General features: G+C 32.8%; 1 long non-coding RNA gene across 1 annotated transcript in view; it reads left to right on the top strand.

Annotated features, from left to right (window-relative positions):
* Positions 1-5621: 5621 nt before the first annotated feature.
* LOC143231815 (uncharacterized) overlaps positions 5622-19561 on the top strand; it is a 41035-nt gene continuing 27095 nt past the window's right edge. Inside the window, exon 1 of the long non-coding RNA XR_013017215.1 lies at positions 5622-6041. This is a non-coding gene — a long non-coding RNA (uncharacterized LOC143231815). The remainder of the gene's footprint in view (positions 6042-19561) is intronic.

Here is a 19561-nt window from a genome sequence, read left to right on the forward strand (position 1 = left end):
TTTTCTCGACATATTTAATATTGGAATACTTCTGTTTAGGCGTTTTATATTTTTTTCGACATATTTAATATTGGAATACTTCTGTTTAGTCGTTTTATATTTTTTAGACATATTTAATATTGGAATACTTCTGTTTAGGCGTTTTATATTTTTTTCGACATATTTAATATTGGAATACTTCTGTTTAGTCGTTTTATATTTTCTCGACATATTTAATATTGGAATACTTCTGTTTAGTCGTTTTATATTTTTTCGACATATTTAATATTGGAATACTTCTGTTTAGTCGTTTTATATTTTTTCGACATATTTAATATTGGAATACTTCTGTTTAGTCGTTTTATATTTTTTTCGACATATTTAATATTGGAATACTTCTGTTTAGTCGTTTTATATTTTTTCGACATATTTAATATTGGAATACTTCTGTTTAGGCGTTTTATATTTTTTCGACATATTTAATATTGGAATACTTCTGTTTAGTCGTTTTACATTTTTTTCGACATATTTAATATTGGAATACTTCTGTTTAGTCGTTTTATATTTTTTTCGACATATTTAATATTGGAATACTTCTGTTTAGGCGTTTTTATTTTTCTCGACATATTTAATATTGGAATACTTCTATTTAGTTGTTTTATATTTTTTCGACATATTTAATATTGGAATACTTCTATTTAGTCGTTTTATATTTTTTTCGACATATTTAATATTGGAATACTTCTGTTTAGTTGTTTTATATTTTTTTCCACATATTTAATATTGGAATACTTCTGTTTAGGCGTTTTTATTTTTCTCGACATATTTAATATTGGAATACTTCTGTTTAGTGTATGTTTTTTGTCTCTTTTCTCGAGCTTTGACTATGGAAATAGAAGATTCAATACAGGAATTATTTAGTTACATAATTATGTAATGCTTTTATTTAGTTTTATTCAGATACGTATGACGTTACAAGTTTATTCGAATATGCGGATTTCGTACAATAAAGATAAGAACGTAGCTTATTAAATTCTGAAACCAAGAAGCAAGGAGGAACTTTTTATCATAAATTTCTTCTTTAATGACCTAGGTAATTTTCAAGATGAAACTCTATCCCAGCTCCTTGTTTTCGTATATCTATTCCAGATACTTATCAAAGAAAGTTTGATTTCATAAAACCCTGCTGAATAATGAAAGAAACTAAAACAAGAAAAGCGACTCCTGGTGTAGCTTGTTTTATTATAATGATAAAAATTTAGTACACTTCATGAGCAGCGTCGCAGTATAATAAAGATCTGCAGTAGTTTAGCGTTTCTCGTCTAACTTTAAAAATAATGTTAATTTACAAAAGTTTGTTTCTAACAGCCATGAAATAAAAGCCACTAATCACAGATCTCGATACATTTAAACGTTAATATTAAGGAATCTTGTCACACGTAAATTAATAAAAATTCACAACTTTATCTCACTAACATTATTTAAATAAAATATTTCACCAATATTATGTATCTTCCTCCTTCAATGGTTCAGCCATAATCGTGAAGGCTTGGTTTACTAAAATCCGGGTTTCAATATTAGCGGTGGACACATGACATAGTGTCCATTTGGTAGTTTTCTACTAAATAATAAACGAACAAATATTGTTTGCTGTCCAATAAATTCTAAGGACATAACAGATGGACTTTAACTAACGTAATTGTGTATGTAATGCTTTGTAAAAATACAAACGTTTGTTCGCGTGATGCATCGAAACAGGCATTATGGATATTATGAAGACTTCTGGCACGTTTGTTATATAACCTTGGAACTGTTAGACACATAAATACATTGTAGGTAAGTCACTCATTGAAAACATGGTGAAAAAGATTTGATATTCGAATCACAACGATTCAAGTAACCACTGATTAAAAAAAGTTAAAAACAAAATCGTAATAAAACCTACTCGCTGCAAGTTTCATACAGCCTTATAGAGAGAACAAAAAGTCAAAGTGTTAATAGTAAGTGTATAATATACTATATAAAGTAGATTCACTCTTATTGATTCTATAAAATTCAATTTTAAAATTATACGCATTTGCAATTTTGTAATACTTCGTATTTAACTTTCAGATGTTACAAATGCTCGATTTCAGTTTAAACGTTAAAGTATTGTAGGCTTAAAAAGGAACAATATAGTTAGAAGAAACAATTGGTAAAATACGACATGTCGTTTTTGTTTGGATTGTAGCTTTGTATGTATTACTTTCAATATGCAGATTAGATCTGTCGGGTAAATTAACCCTAATATCAGGATTTTTTGTCTCTAATAAAGTTAAGTGTGTATATATATATATATGTTGTCGGATGTTTGGATATATCAATGTTACATGAACTGTTCATGAAGTAATGCATTGTTAAATGGTATATATGTTACGGTGAATGGGTATATTTACCGGTCATGATGCACATTTTAGTTTAATTAGAACGTGTAATAATGTATGCGTTTATTGTTGAATATTGAAGTTTCATAAATTAAAGGAACAACAACGACTGTTTAATAGTCCTTCATATTATGCAAATTCACTAAATTATATTTGTCGTTGCGCATAATATTTGAAGAATATGCAAATTATCCGCTTATGCACATTCGCCGTAACACATAAAATTGTGTAAATAGATCGTTTAACTTTACATCTTTATATGTAACGGTACTTTGGAACTGATAGTTTAACTGTACATTTTCGTATAAACATGTATATATATTCATTTCTGAGTTATTTCTTAATCATGCAGTTTCAACGAGGCCCTAAGAAAACATTCAGTAAAAGTCAAATGTGATTTCATTTGATTACAACTTTTAATCAAGTTATTCGTTTAGTGAAGTTGTTGTTTTTTTCTCTTAGTTAAGTTGATTGTGTTTTTGGTTTTACTTTTATATTGATTCCAGACTGTTTGGAGAAACTGCGTCAATCTTAAAAATATAAGTATTCCATTCTTTATAATAGACTTTCGCCTCATACACATGTTCATAAGCCTCTTGGTGTTGATATTGTGGTTGTTTTTCCTCTGGAAGCAATAAAGTTTATTTGAAATAGAAGATGATGCCCATTTTTTGAATGCTGTAAACCTTAGAAATGATCAAACTTACATTGAATTCATAAAATATAATTTCGGTATTTCACGTATGAACACGATGCTTGAAAATCTATTAAATTACTAATATTGTATACACCAATAATTATTAAAACTTAAACTGCCTTACCTCTCGTATCTTCTGAGATTTCTGTGTCTCTAATTTGAGTTCTAAAGATATAAGAATTAAGCATACTGTCGGTGTTTTGCTCTAACGTCACGCTGTAACAGACAAAAATGAAGGTGACAAGTTCGTCACCGCTTAGATTGTTTTCGAACGAATCAGATCTGTTTACATTATTATTAAATGGATAATTATTATGACAGCTAAAACCTTCAAATTTTCAAGAGTATATAAAGTAAGTTTACACTTTATCTGGTCAAGGAAAGGGATTATAAAATTGTATCTATGTATATTTGGTTTTGTACTGAGTTCAAAGTTGAAAACTAAGGACGCGATATACAAGTTAAACTACATAGATTTCTGAAGTCAAAGGCACTATACGCTTAGCGGTATGAACCTTTTGGAAACTAATGAAACTATAAATTAAAATGTATGAGACTTCTATCAGCTAAAGAAACTACAAGTTAAGTAACATGAGCCCTTTGGAAACAAATCAAACTACAAACTAAATTATATGAGACTTCTGTGAGTTAAAGAAACTATAACGTAAGCAGTGTGAGACTTTAACAAATTAATGAAACTGCTAATTAAGCTGCATGCTCTTTTTAAGCAGATGGTACTGAAGCCTTACGTAGATTGATATAGTGAAAATCGAGTCCTCTTTGTAGCGTATTTATACATTCAGAGTCTCATTAGCATCCTGTGTGTAACGAAAGCTGAAATGAGAAACACTGAACTACGTGAAGAAAATATGATGCATTATACACTGAGACCTGTCCACTTGATAATTATAACCCGAAGTATCAAGGACACTTCTATATAAAACTGTCAATTACAGTATTCGTGTAACAATTTTTAAAATTTCAAGCACGTGGTTGTAAAGAAGTCCCAAGTTACTACATCACATAAATGTACCTTATGCATCCGCATGGTTAAAAATCTCTTTTGATCGTAAGTAATTTTCCCTAACTCCCTACGGGGACTAAGCTCGTTGTAGTTTTTTTTATTGCTAATAAACGAAGAATTCTTGTTGTTTCAGACACTTGTTCTTTATTATCTTTTCGTCAGTAGAAGACGTCTGAATTATTTGTGACAACTGAAGCTAGTTATAATGAATTTCATTAAGATGTATAGATACGCCTTGATACTTGTTACATTTTCGATGCACTGGTTCAGTAGTTTTATTTTGTATCTCAGAACGGCTAGTATGTATATCATCACTTATTGATAAGGAGAGAACAACGTTTCGACTTTTCTTGATCATCTTACCAAGAAGGAGTTTATTTCCTTAAGGATCTCATGCAACGTTACTAAATAAAACTTTTCAGAATGCAGCTGAAGTTACTAACATATGAAACGAAATAGCTTTAGTTATACCCTAAAAGAAGTCTTAAATCGTACGTATATTTATATATATATCATCTGCTACTTTTATTATAATTTGAATGAATTAACCCTATTCAAAATAAAACTTCTTGCATATTTTTAAAATTCGACATTTTTAATTTACTGTTACTTGTGATGCTAAACGATACCTTGATTTCACTTTCAATAGAGAAGTGTGCTTATTTGAGTTTACAGTAAATGTATTTTCATATGTTTAGTCGCATTTTTAGACTGTCCGAATTTTTGTGGATTCTCACTTGAAAATAGGATTGGTTTATTCGGAATTTCGCGCAAAGCTACACGAGGATCATCTGCGCTAACCGTTCCTAAATTAGCGGTGTAAGACAAGAGGGAAGGCAGCTAGTCATCGCTACCCATCGCCAACTTTTGGGCTACTCTTTTGCTAACGAAAAGTAAGATTGACTGTCACGTTATAATGCCTCTACGGCTGAAACGGCTAACATGTTTGGTGCGATGGAGATTCGAACCTGCTACCATCAGATTACGAGGGGAGAGCTTCCAATAACTGTATTTTCATATGTTTAGTCACATGTTTAGATGATCCGAATTCTAATGGATTCTGACGAAGGTTTCAAGTTACAAGTTATGAATTCTGTTATAAATTTTCTTACTTGTAGACACTGGTAAAAAATTATTTCGTAACTGATGCTATATCTTCTGTAAAAGTAACTAGAAGATCTTATTGGATAAGTTATCATTTCGTGTTTCAAAGATTCTATGTGATAGCAATAAGGGCTTCAGTTATATAGAAGTACAGCTGGGATAAAAAAAACAGGTCTAATGTAAAAAAAATATACATAAGACAATACGCCACTGACGACAGAGCAAAATATGTAACTTTACCTTTCGAAAGTTTGCTGACGACAGTAACAAAGACACGATTCCAGTGACGTCACTGATAATAATCAAGTGATGGTCAGGGCAGTCAAATGCTCGTGCGATTGAGCTTCTACTCCTTGATAGTGTGACAGCCCTCACAGTAGGTTCTTTAACAACTAACCAGGTGAGATATAATTATCAATATTAAACAACAAGATCAAGAAGTTTGACTGGTTCCGTCTTTATAAATGAATGGCAAGTTGCGTGTTTGTTTCCGTAATAGATAGCTAGCACACAGAGGGCACTCACTAGGTTCTGAAAGTAATTCTGGGGAGGGGCGTCGAAGGTTGAAAGCTGTTCCTTTAGACTTCTTTGTGCTTGTCCTCTCATAACAGCGAATGGCGTTGAATTCCTATTTTAAGTGTGATATTATTACTGCATAAACTTGTCTCCATCAGTATAAATTATACCACATCCAGTAGCCTTTAAACTGCACACCAATGGCCAGAAGCTTGATGGAATTCCGATTTATCACCTGTAAGCCAGATGTCTTCATAATGCGGCTTCTCAAAGATCTTCAATTAAAATCTCCAGACCTGTAAGTTAGATTTATTTTTCTCCTTTATCAAGAAAGTTTGATATATCGTAATTTCTTCTCATTTTTCCCTCTTGTTTTTTGCTCTTGAAATGGAAAAGAAAATCCCAGAAAATAAAACTCTTATTATGTAGTAAACCGAATTACCTTCATCAAAGATCTTTTTTCAGTTTTACTCTTGCATGCTACCTACAGATCTTCTCGGATATTATGTTCAAGAAGAATATGATTGAGAAATGAAACCATGATTTATAGTTCAAGGTCTTACATTATCTACTGACTTTAATTTTATAGTTCAAAGTCTTACATTATCTACTGACTTTAAGGTAATAAATTCGAAAATTATTGATCTTAAAACTGAATTATTAGAGTTTTGTTTTGAAGAAAAGTCGTTTCGAAACTCGCAAGACTTTTAATTTTAGCGAGAGCCGATCATTATATATCCATGAGGTTTTCGTTCTCTTTTTCAATGTCTGATAAGTTTTGTTAATAACTAGTACAGAAAGAAATACACCTTTTGTCGCGTTTCGTGTAGTTGCAGTTTCGGCTTAAAAATTATCCATCGTCAACTTTCTTGTATTGTTTGTTTTGAATTTCGCGCAAACCTACACGAGGGCGATCTGTGCTAGCCGTCCCTAATTTAGCAGTGTAAGACTAGAGGGAAGGCAGCTAGTCATCACCACCCACCGCCAACGCTTGGGCTACTATTTTACCAATGAATAGTGGGATTGACCGTAATATTATAACGCCCCGACGGCTGAAAAGGCGAGCATGTTTGGTGCGACGGGGATTCGAACCCGTGACCCTCTGATTACGAGTCAAACGCCTTAACACACTTGGCCATGCCGGGCCACTTTCTTGCAAACTACTACAAAAAGCACATAACCTAGTAGTCTATTGCAGCTTGCATGTGAATAACATGTGATATACGAAATGGTTTTAGCAAATTCTGATAAAATTAATACAGTAGAGAAGAAGATAAACCACAGAGTATGTGTATTTGACGTGTCAGAGAAAATCCACAAAACACGTCAGCTCAAGTCTCGAAGAAGCCACCTGTCAACAAATAAACGTGCTCGATAAATAACAATATTCAAAGTTTATCAAATACATGAAATCTTTAGTATTTTTTCCCGAAAGCCTTATCGTAGTTAAGACTTCTTTGTTACCCGGGAATACACCGGTTCTAGTTTTATCAGTGCCGCAGCTCAATAGATCCAGGTTAACCCCGTCGGGTCTGATATCAAAGCAACTATTAACTGGTATCTAACGTAACGTGTAAACATTCCAAATAGATTAAGCCTCATTACTGTTTTCTCATTACAGATTACACGATAAAGCGAATAGCCTGATCGTGTCATTAAAAGAAAGTTTAAACCTCAAGCAACAAACAGTCTATACTTTAAAACTACATCACTTTCGAAACAATTATCACCTATTTGAACAGCAAAGCCTCGCATGTTAATGTGTATATATAAATAATAAGCTAGAACAAAAAACAGAAAACGTCTCACCGTAGGCTAAACAACAACCAGGTGGCACTTTATCTGTTCTATTTTATAGACCAGTAATTTTTAATTCGTAATATAATTAAAATAAATAACTTTTTTTTTTTCCTGTTGTTGAACAGTTGTACGGTTAATCTGCCTTAAAAGTTTCAAACCGTGTTTGCTTCAAGGACACATGTTCGTTGATTTCCAAATCTAAAACCACCAGTTAGGGAACATCAGCGATACTCCACTATACATACAAGATTTCAGTTACTTTATAGATAGAAATACAGCAAGCATTTTAAACACACTAGCACTTATAATATACATTTCTAAATTTGAAATGTCTCTTTATTTTGTTAAGTTGTAAACCTAAAGACTAAATACTTTGATAGTAATTCATATACAACTGACGAGAATATAATATAAAACTTTGTAATTAGATGCACGTTTAGAGTGAAAACAGGCGCTTTAAAATCATCAGAAACTCCTATATTAAATGAATATATAGTGAATTTTGGTTTTAATATCAGTTATATGACAAGTTTAAGTAACCAATAACAAACTGCGGCAAATGCGCACATGTATCTGTGCGCGTGTGTTTACGAAATAACTGTTCAGCGAGAGAAAGACGCTAATAATTCGATGAATGGTACAACCAAACTCAAAGATAGAAAATTCGTGTTTCGGATATAACTCCAAACTGTGTAGTTCTGGGTAAAGGCAAAAAATTGCTGCCGAAAGTTTCTAAAAGTCCCAGATGTCAGCTGAAGTTTCGTGAACATTGCCTAATAGGTAATGATTGTAAATCTATGTTTATTCTTTTGATAAGCTGAACAATAACTGTTTGGCATGCTAATACTATTACAAGACAAAGTTCTTAACTGTCCACAGCTTACAGGTTATGGGTAATTTATGGATGTTTTTATTATCTTATACATAAAAAAACAAAAAAACACCGTATTATAACAACATGATTATCGGGTTACAAAAGTGAAACAGTGTTTTTTTTTGCGTGAATATAGATAGTTTTGACCCACCAGTACACTTCTATTGTAAGTAACCTGAGACTGACTTGTTATTGTTGTTTTATTTTATATCTTAACGTGGATACTATTAGTTAAAGGTATTTGCTCTGCGTAGTTTTAAAAACGACAGTTTGAAATAACTTACACAACAATGGTCAGTTTCTCCTATCGGGTAAGAACATGGTTATTATGAAACAGAGAGAATACCTGATTTTAAACCATTCTAAATCACAATACGTTCTGTATTTAGTTTCAGCGGTTTTAACTCCAGTGATTTATAGATTAAAGCTCAATACATTAATCAGTTAAAACTTACATTTATATCTTATTATGAACTACCCCTTGTTATGACAAATGCTTTCCTTTTCTGAGGTTCAAAAGTTATTCATAAATACGGATTACCGCCCCCTCCCCCAAAAAAACAACAATTAATGGAACTGAAATAAGAGTTACACGTATAATAAGTTTCTCTCGAATGTCAACGTTTGATTCGAATACGTGTGGTTTATATTTACTCAAAAATAAACCGAAGTTTACTGAATACATAGACAATTTAAACCTAACATACACAACTACAGATTGTATAAAATGAAGCACACAGTGTTACACACGTTTCAGATGTGAAAACTAGGGAGAATACGCAGTGTTATATATACCATCATTATCCTAAACGATGAAACAGTTTTTATGTGGATTGAGAATACCTATATCACATGTTGAATAATTTAATCCTAATAAAATTAATGGTTTTTTTTAGAGTGCGTTTTGTAATTTATCCCTCTTAATTGCGTTTAAAAGTGAATATTCGAGAAAACAAATAGGCAGTCAATGTTTTGTTTTGTCGTTAATACCAACCCAAGAGACTTCAATTATCTCGCTGTATACTTTAAAAAATACTACGTTAGAGATACTATAGAACTGTGAACCGAAATAGATTGACGTCGTTTACTTAGACGAAACGTTCTGATTGATAAAATAAATGAAACAGCGTCGATAAAGTGCATATCACTTATTACAGTCAACAATAGTTCTATCAGCCTTATTGTGTAACGATATAAGGATGGTATTTAATGGTACACTCAAAACACAGTAATGTTATTTGAAATAACAAGTGTCGCCCTGGAGAAACTTGGTACACTCAAGACACAGTAATGTTATTTGAAATAACAAGTGTCACCCTGGAGAAACTTGGTACACTCAAGACACAGTAATGTTATTTGAAATAACAAGTGTCACCCTGGAGAAACTTGTGCTTCTCGAAAATTCTAATGGAAACAAAGTCACTGGATTCATCTCAGCAGAAGGAAATCTTTGCATTAGTGACCGACGCTACACAATTAACAGGACCAGGATAAAAACTATCTGTAGTCATATATGCGAGTTCAAGAAAAGTAAATTATTTAAAGGTTATAGAAACTTTAACCATATCTTTATACATCCAAGATGGCCATATCTGTTACATGTAGTCTTATAGGCAGCTTACCTCTATTAACAGTTTTACAACAAAGTAAACAATGAGCTTATTGGCATTTAATTATATCAGTGAGAATTTTACATGAACAAACAGTGTGATTCATTTCAATTTCTAACCAATAAGATTTATCTAGGCGATCAGTAATTGGATAATTTAGAATACTTGGTATTACGTCATATAACAATGCATTCAAAAGTATAAATCACTAAAATTATTGTTGGTTATTAACATTAACAATCATTTAAACAACTTAAGTAGTTGATAAAATAATCTTATACGGGGAAGGTAACACTAGACTTTTGTAATGTACGTTATAAAAGTTTTGAAAATTATATTAAAGTAATTTATAAACGCCTGCGTATCGATAGAGTAGATACCACTTTGTTTTGGGGTAATAAGTTACCTCGTCAAAACAGAGGCAAGGAATTATACCTAATTTTATACATGCATTTCCACTCAAGCCTAATTTGAGTGATAACTTATATTAAGAAGCAATTCATAATTACAGAAATTATGAACTTAAAAGGAAAACGTATATTATTAATAATCAAAATATATACAATGTTGTCAAAAAGCCTTCAAGGTTAGTTTAGCGAAAACAGAAAACACACACTCGAAGTTATTAAAAAATAACTCATATATTTAACGTTTGTACAAGAAAAATACCCATTTAAAAAAAACAAAAACAACTTAATATGCTTAAGAAATAGCAATAAATATCTGTTTCCGGTTTTTAAACCTTAAATATACTATCAGAAAATTCGTAAACTTCACGTGATTTTTTTTATTCCAGTCTTGTAATTTCCGCCGACGATCGCACCCACAGATAAATTCTTATATACAAATGTAAACGTTCGCATCTATGTAAGAATATTGGTATAAGCCGAGTCAGGTTACACAAAGTATAGGCAGGAAATAGAATGCATTTTAGGAAGTGAACTTGTAACAAGGAAGAATTTAATAAGGATTTAAACCAACAGTTTCAGCACGATAAAATTCCAGCCTGTTTACCGATCTTGCGGAATACGACAGTTTACTAAATCGTTGAATCACCGTATATTCCCTTAATCTGAGACTCTACTGCGACAAGTGAAGTCTAGAGTAATTAATTGTATAGAGAAATGTAAGGTATGCAACGATAAGGAGGGATAAGTTCGTTATTCAACCTTCTAATTAACTTATATATCGTCTGCTGTTTTCGTTTAGGTCACAAGTAAATACTGTAATGGCTTAAGGGAGGAACACATTACGACTGTTTACCAATACAGGCAAACTGACATTTTTTATTACTGTTTTTGTTGTCCGTTTTCTACAACGGGCGATAAGTGTATCTCGTGTCAGAATTTTCAGAGAATACAAGATTTATTAATTCAAAAGCCTAAGTTCTAAGATACATCTTGCGACTTCCGATAAACCCGAAGAACAAATAGAAGACATATGAACGCACGGAATGACCAACGTGACCGAGACTTCTGAATAATGTCACTTTCTCTTAGATTTTAACATGACACTTTTGAACGACACTTTTTTAACTTCGTAAATATATTCAAGAAATAATGGAATGCCATCATATGTTCATTAAAACTACCAGGTTTAGATGTGCTGAAAGAGAACAAATAGAAAGTCAAATATTGAAGAAAATTCAGGTAACTTAAGTTCAAACTAAAACAAATATAATGAGCTAATATTGAATATACATTATCCGTTTAACAATGTTATAAGTATATTAGTAGCTTCTGATAGCGTTAATTCAAACAGATTTTAATATCTAAAACCTACGTGGGTGTTTGTTATAAATTGTTTGTTTTTTGAATTTCGCGTAAAGCTACACGAGGGCTATCTGCGCTAGCCGTGTAAGACTAGAGGTAAGGTAGCTAGCCATCACCACCCACCGCCAACTGTTGGGCTACTCTTTTAGCAACGAATAATGGGATTGACCGTCACATTATATAGCCCCCACGGCTGATATGGCGAGCATATTTGGTGCAACCGGGATTCGAACCCGCGACCCTCGGATTACGAGTCGAACGCCTTAACCCACCTGGCCATCCCGGGCCTTGTGTTATAAATATAACTAAGGATTACTTCATGTAAGGAGGTTCTAACAACTACTTTGCACTTCAATGATGCAAAATAACGAAAATTCGATTTCATTGTTTGAAATCCCAGACAACAATCATACGCGTTTCTATTGTTAATTTACTTTTACGTGTAAAACTCTCAAGGAATTGTGGTATTATTAAGATGTAAATTTCTTATACATTAGTACAAGTATGTCAAATAGGAAAACTTTGTACTTGAAACTAGGATGGCCAGTAATAAGGTGTGTAACTACTGAAAGTCTTTATGTGAAATGTAACACTTCAAACAACCTTAAATTATTTTCACGTCTTCTCAGATGATCGTTGTATTTGTTAAACTTCGCTGAAATAATTAGATATCGATGTAGGAAAATATAATTATCTAAATAAAAGTGACAGCCTAAAAGATCACGTAAAAACATAATTATATGAAACGCAGGATAACAGCTAAAGTATACATTGGTTCTGTGATGACGTGTTTTTATATTTCAATCATTGCTTGTGAGAATAATAGTATCCAAACTGTGGCTCAGTGTCCTCTGGTGGCTACTTAAGTAATGCTTCTAGTATAGTTCTTCATTTGTATTAATTGTCGTAATAGAAATGTGCTTTTATTATGACACCGACATGTAGGAAAACAAATGCTGTTGATATGTTTATAAAATACATAAATAATATTTTGGCTAAGAACTTACCGGATGTTTTTAGGTATAAAACGTATTGTTGTACAAGGAACAGAACATATCTACAGAAAAATGTACAAATAAATGCATGCAGAACTGGAATCTGGAACTATCTGTATATGTGTGGTAAATCATATAAACATGTAATGTGCTCTTGTTATTAGTGATATATGTTTGTCTAGTTGACCGAAGCTGCTCACGTAAAAATAAGTAAAAGGGTAAAATATATAATAATGTGTGAAAACTGATACATTTATTTTATAAACCGCAAATCAGAAGAAACTACATGAAACTATACCTATGACAGACAAGTAGAAGTTGTTAAATTTAGAAACTTATCTGTACCTAATGTTATCTGAGCTGAGACTGAAAGGAAACAAGATGGAAAGAGATGGACAAGTTTTTCTGTATATAAAAACATTATAAGTAACATCATCGTATTGTTGTTCTGTATACAAACACATTATCAGTAGCATCATTGTATTGTTGTTCTGTATACAAACACATTAACAGAACACCATCGTATTGTTGTTCTGTATACAAACACATTATCAGTAACACCATCGTATTGATGTTATGTATACAAACACATTAACAGAACACCATCGTATTGTTGTTCTGTATACAAACACATTAACAGAACACCATCGTATTGTTGTTCTGTATACAAACACATTATCAGTAGCATCATTGTATTGTTGTTCTGTATACAAACACATTATCAGTAACACCATCGTATTGATGTTATGTATACAAACACATTAACAGAACACCATCGTATTGTTGTTCTGTATACAAACACATTATCAGTAGCATCATCGTATTGTTGTTCTGTATACAAACACATAATCAATAACACCATCGTATTGATGTTATGTATACAAACACATTAACAGAACACCATCGTATTGTTGTTCTGTATACAAACACATTAACAGAACACCATCGTATTGTTGTTCTGTATACAAACACATTAATAGAACACTATCGTATTGTTATTCTGTATACAAACACATTAATAGAACACTATCGTATTGTTGTTCTGTATACAAACACATTAATAGAACACCATTGTATTGTTGTTCTGTATACAAACACATTAACAGAACACCATCGTATTGGTGTTCTATATATAAATACATTAACAATAACACCATCGTATTGTTATTCTGTGCACGAACACATTATCAGAAACACTATCGTATTGTTATTCTGTATAAAAAGCACATTAACAATAAAACCTAGGTTTTGAAATGCACTGATATGGTAGTAAAACCCAGAAGTTACACTTAACCAGAATAATGCTGTAACTTTTCAATATTTACCTCAATGCTTATCAAAGAATGAAGAAGGCCGTCAAAAATACAATGGATTTCTGATTTGTATTAAGAAGTTGGTTAACGTTATAAAAGCTGCAATACGCTGTATATTACAATATACAGTCAACGACTTTCATCTTTAAAGCTGTACATTTTACACAAACACATTATCAGTAACACCATCGTACTGTTGTTCTGTATACAAATACATTATCAGTAAAACCAGTTGACTTTCGTCTTTTAAACCTGTAGTCCTCTGTATATTTCAGAATACACCAGCCGAGTTTTGTCTGCTAAACTCAGCGTTAAGATGGCTTTCAACAAGATGTCGTGTCGTCCGTACAGAACCAGAAGAAATAGTAGTGGTAACATAAAGATCATACATAATGCATGTTTCATATTTGTGTAACATTTTGAACAAACACAAATAGCACAGCTTTCGATTAAAGGAGACGTCATTCAATATAAGTTATTTGTGATGAGAATATAACATATATGTAATTGCTAATCTGTATTACACAAATATATTAATAATATAAATTATAATCATAACAACATTTGTATGTGTATATGAACATTGGAACGGATCAGTCCTAACATTAGCTTGAGATGAGAACAGCATCTGACTTTATTTGTGCAAAGACTACAATTCTTCTAGACGATGAAAAACCCACTTGAAATAAAAATGTATCTCAGAACGGCTGGTATGGATATTAACAATTTTATTGACAAGGAGAGAACAACGTTTTGACCTTCCTAGGTCATCTTCAGGTTGACCGTTTTCTTAACCATCTCCTTAATTGTGAGATACATTACTATTGTTACTTTGTGGAACACAATTATCCAATTAAGATTTCTGAACACGACACAAAAAAAGGCTAAATCCCATATTTCATGATGTATAATGAAAACACTGGTACTTGTACGTAGTGGCCAAAATATTACATGTTAAAGGTTATGTTAACATTCTTCACTTTTATACGTAATTTATCGGTCAGTTTATTCTGTTAAAGAACGTGATCACGTCATTTCGTCCTTACATTACAATTATAACTTGATACTCTCAATATCTTACAGAAATATACGATCTGAGATATAAAACTAAGCGCGCCATAATATAGCTGTGTATGGCGGAATTCGTGTACACATCAAATGAGCATTTCAAAGTGATACGCGAGCTGAGAAATGATGAAAAGTTATAAGGTGGATGTGGCGTTAAGTAACACTGTCATAACACCGAGTTTCGTCCTTATGAACAATTGCTCACTGCAGTGTACGCTCAAGTTTATGAGTTTTCTGAGGTCTAGAATCTATTCTCATATCTCATTTATTAGCTTTGGGAAAATGGAGAACAGGAAATATAGAACACATTGATACATATACTGGTACAGTCAGAAAACACGTGTTTATTGTCGGAACCACTATACAAATATTTCCGTTTTGTAAACATAAAATATGTTTTTAAAGGCTGTAATTCGACGGATTATTATATAGAGATATTATCTGATGGTTAGTAATGCTTACTTACATTTTACTCAAGACAAAAAGAACTCAAAACTATTTCCTTTTGTGGTGCTCATGGTCGAGATGGCCAGTTATCACGTATTGATCTAAAATATCCAATGATTTTCATTCCTCTAAACGTTTGAGGTGCTACTGTATACTGCTGTTCCATTTGTAATAAAAATACACACGTATTGAGTAAGTCCATGTTAGTACTATCTTAATTAAATAAACACTTGTTTGAGTCATGGTAAGCAGCATGGAAAGAGTGATACAAGCAAACACTTGATTGAGTCATGGTAAACAGCATGGAAAGGGTGATACAAGCTAACACTTGTTTGAGTCATGGTAAACAGCATGGAAAGAGTGATACAAGCAAAAACTTGTTTGAGTCATGGTAAACAGCATGGAAAGAGTGATACAAGCAAACTCTTGTTTGAGTCATGGTAAACAGCATGGAAAGGGTGATACAAGCAAACACTTGTTTGAGTCATGGTAAACAGCATGGAAAGAGTGATACAAGCAAAAACTTGTTTGAGTCATGGTAAACAGCATGGAAAGAGTGATACAAGCAAACACTTGTTTGAGTCATGGTAAACAGCATGGAAAGGGTGATACAAGCAAACACTTGTTTGAGTCATGGTAAGCAGCATGGAAAGAGTGATACAAGCAAAAACTTGTTAGAGTCATGGTACACAGCATGGAATGAGTGATACAAGCAAACATTTGTTTGAGTCATGGTAAACAGAATGGAAAGATTGAGACAAACAAACATTTGTTTGAGTCATGGTAAATAGCATGGAAAGAGTCATACAAGCAAACATTTGTTTGAGTCATGGTAAACAGAATGGAAAGATTGATACAAGTAAACATTTGTTTGAGTCATGGTAAACAGCATGGAAAGAGTGACACAAGCAAACACTTGTTTGAGTCATGGTAAACAGAATGGAAAGAGTGATACAAGCAAACACTTGTTTGAGTCGTGGTAAACAGCATGGAAAGGGTGATACAAGCAAACACTTGTTTGAGTCATGGTAAACAGCATGGAAAGAGTGAAAACAAACAAAAATATTATTAATTTCATGGTGTTTAAAGACATTTCTTGATTATTTTTTTTAATATGTGTTGTTGGCCTGGAATAACAGATACAGTTTTTGTAAATTTAACGTAACTATAATACACGTTTCTAATAATTTATAAAACAATATTTATAACCTAAATATACTGTTACAGTTTTTTATAACACATGTAGACCTGTCTGCTCTTCTGTTGAAAGCTGTTCACCGGCTTAATGTGAACTCGGATTTTAGTTTATCTCAACACAATACATCTTTCCAGAGTTTGTGTGGAATTGTTAATTATTAATATAAATACGTAGTACAAATTTAATCAAAAATTCAATACAAAGCTATGTACGCCATCTTTCTCCATATGTATATACTTTGGAGTGTTTCATAAACCTACAAACTCCGTATCTACCTAGGCATGCCTTCTAAACGCATCAACTCTACTTGCACCCAGGCGTGCTTCCCAAGCTCATAAACTCCATTACACTCAGAAGTTTCTCCTTAACTCATCAATTTCATATGTATCCAGGCATATTTCATAAACTTACCAACCCCACACGTACTCAAACCACATCTGTAAACTCGCGAATTCTATACGTGCCCAACCATATGTCAAAGAATTGGTAATTCTGTACGTACCCAGGCATATCTCACAAACCTCGAAACCAAAACGTTTAACAATAATAAACAGAGAACAGTATTCTTAACATTTTTATAGAACATTTTAGGAACTGTCGTGGCAAAGGCTGTGCTTATACAAGCTTTAACTAAACTTCTATATAAAGATTTTGTGTAACACGATTTGTTTGTGAGATAGTACACACGATTTGTTTGTGAGATAGTACAGCAAACTGAACACATTTTTACACGCATTTCACCATAGAGTGTTGAATAAAAAACCCACAAGAAACATTCTTTCGTGGGTCGAACGATAGGAGTCTATATCGGCACCATCTGGTTTTTAAAAAAAAATTTTTTTTCTAAATTATTTATGCATCAAATTGCTTATGGGTCCTTTACGTTCGGGTTAAAACGTTCCAAGTAACATACAAGTCACATGCAACAATGTAATAAGTAACTCACTTAACATCAACTTTACAATTAGTAGTGTCCCTAGTGGTACAGCGGTATGTTTGTAGACTCACACCGCTAAAAACTGGGTTCCGATACCCGTAGTGGGCAGAGCACAGACAGCCCATTATGTAGCTTTGTAGCTAATTCTAAACAAACAATCAATGGTATTTATTACTGCTGGGGTCACCTATTATCAGTTTTTTACACCGAGTATATGTGTGTGTGTTGTCTTATAGCAAAGCCACCTCGGGCTATCTGCAGAGTCCACCGAGGGGAATCGAACCCCTGGTTTTAGCGTTGTAAATCCGTAGAGTTACCGCTGTACCAGTGGTGGACATTATACCGAGTACTGTTACAAGAAGTACCTTAATATGATGCAATATACTAAGCCCTTGGATAGTAAACGTTAAATAATCAAGGTGGTAATTTTGAACTAAGCGCTAACCCACACTGTCTCTGAATAACACAGATGTTTCAAAACAGCGCTTGAGGATTCGCGGTAATTATTTAAAAAGGAGACCGTTATAAGTTTCAAAATAGAATAAACACTTCATTTAATAAGTTGCTGTATAAAGATAAAAAACCACGAGATTAGGAACATTTACAAATATCTATCATTAAGGGGTGATATTTTTTTCCCTCTTTAAACGTCTGTGTTACTTAAAAGTTACAGAGATGTTGTCTTCATCGTAACACATGATCCCAGTACTCAATGTGAAGGTTTACTGTGGCGTGCAGTTCGATATTTAACTCACTTTTTCTGCTAGATGTGTATGTGTTTTTCTTATAGTGAAGCCACACCTGGCTATCTACTGAATCCACCAAGGAGATTTTTTGCTAAATCTAAATCTTCTGCGAAAGAGTTCGCATCCGTTGCTACACAGTCCAGATACGTCGTTAAAAAACTTTCAATTAACTGTCTTTGATCGGGAAAACGCCCTCTAATGTCTTTTATAGCAAACCCAAAAGTCTCACTTTTCCTAATACGAGCACACACAAAAACTTTCTCAGATGAATGTTTTCAACGTATTTAGCCTGACAATAAAATACATATAAGGCCTGTGATAACTACAGAACGTGGCGTATCAACGCAAAGATATAAATAATAAGTTTATTTTCAAATTTTAAGTTGAAGTGTTGGAGCCAGTTAAGCCTAAAGAAGTCTATTTGTCTTTACTATTTTCATCCTACGTGTTGCAGCCGTGATCTTATTTTGTGTATTTATTAGCGAGCTTTCTCACAAGTATCTTTACAGAAAACAGCTTTCTCATGAAAAGGTCAGTCGTCAGACTCGTATAATGATATGTAAGGTCAGTCGCCAGATTTGTATAATGATATGTAAGGTCAGTCGCCAGACTTGTATAATGATATGTAAGGTCAGTCGCCAGACTCGTATAATGATATGCAGTAGGAAAATTAAGATGTTTATTCTGATGCGTAATAACGCTATATTAAGATAAAATACTTAACCTGAAGCGGCGTAAGTGTACTATACTTTTGTGGATATTGTAAATATTCACAAAGTCGTACGTGCCCTATTATTAACTTTGCTGGCACGTTGAGAAATAAAGTTTCGGATAGAGAAACATATAAAATAATAAACCCGCGATAAAATAAACACTTTTCTTATGTTCCCATAAAAGTGTTAAAGTTTTTACTTTATTATTAAATACTGTATTTCTGCTTCTTGTGAGTTTTGACTTTCACATTTTTGTTTGTTTGTTTGGAATTAAGCACATACCTGCACAATGGGCTAGCTGTGCTCTGCCCACCATGGATATCGAAACCTGGTTTCTGGCGTTGT

This window comes from Tachypleus tridentatus, chromosome 11, assembly GCF_004210375.1.
Source record: "Tachypleus tridentatus isolate NWPU-2018 chromosome 11, ASM421037v1, whole genome shotgun sequence".
In the NCBI taxonomy this organism is placed as follows: domain Eukaryota; kingdom Metazoa; phylum Arthropoda; class Merostomata; order Xiphosura; family Limulidae; genus Tachypleus; species Tachypleus tridentatus.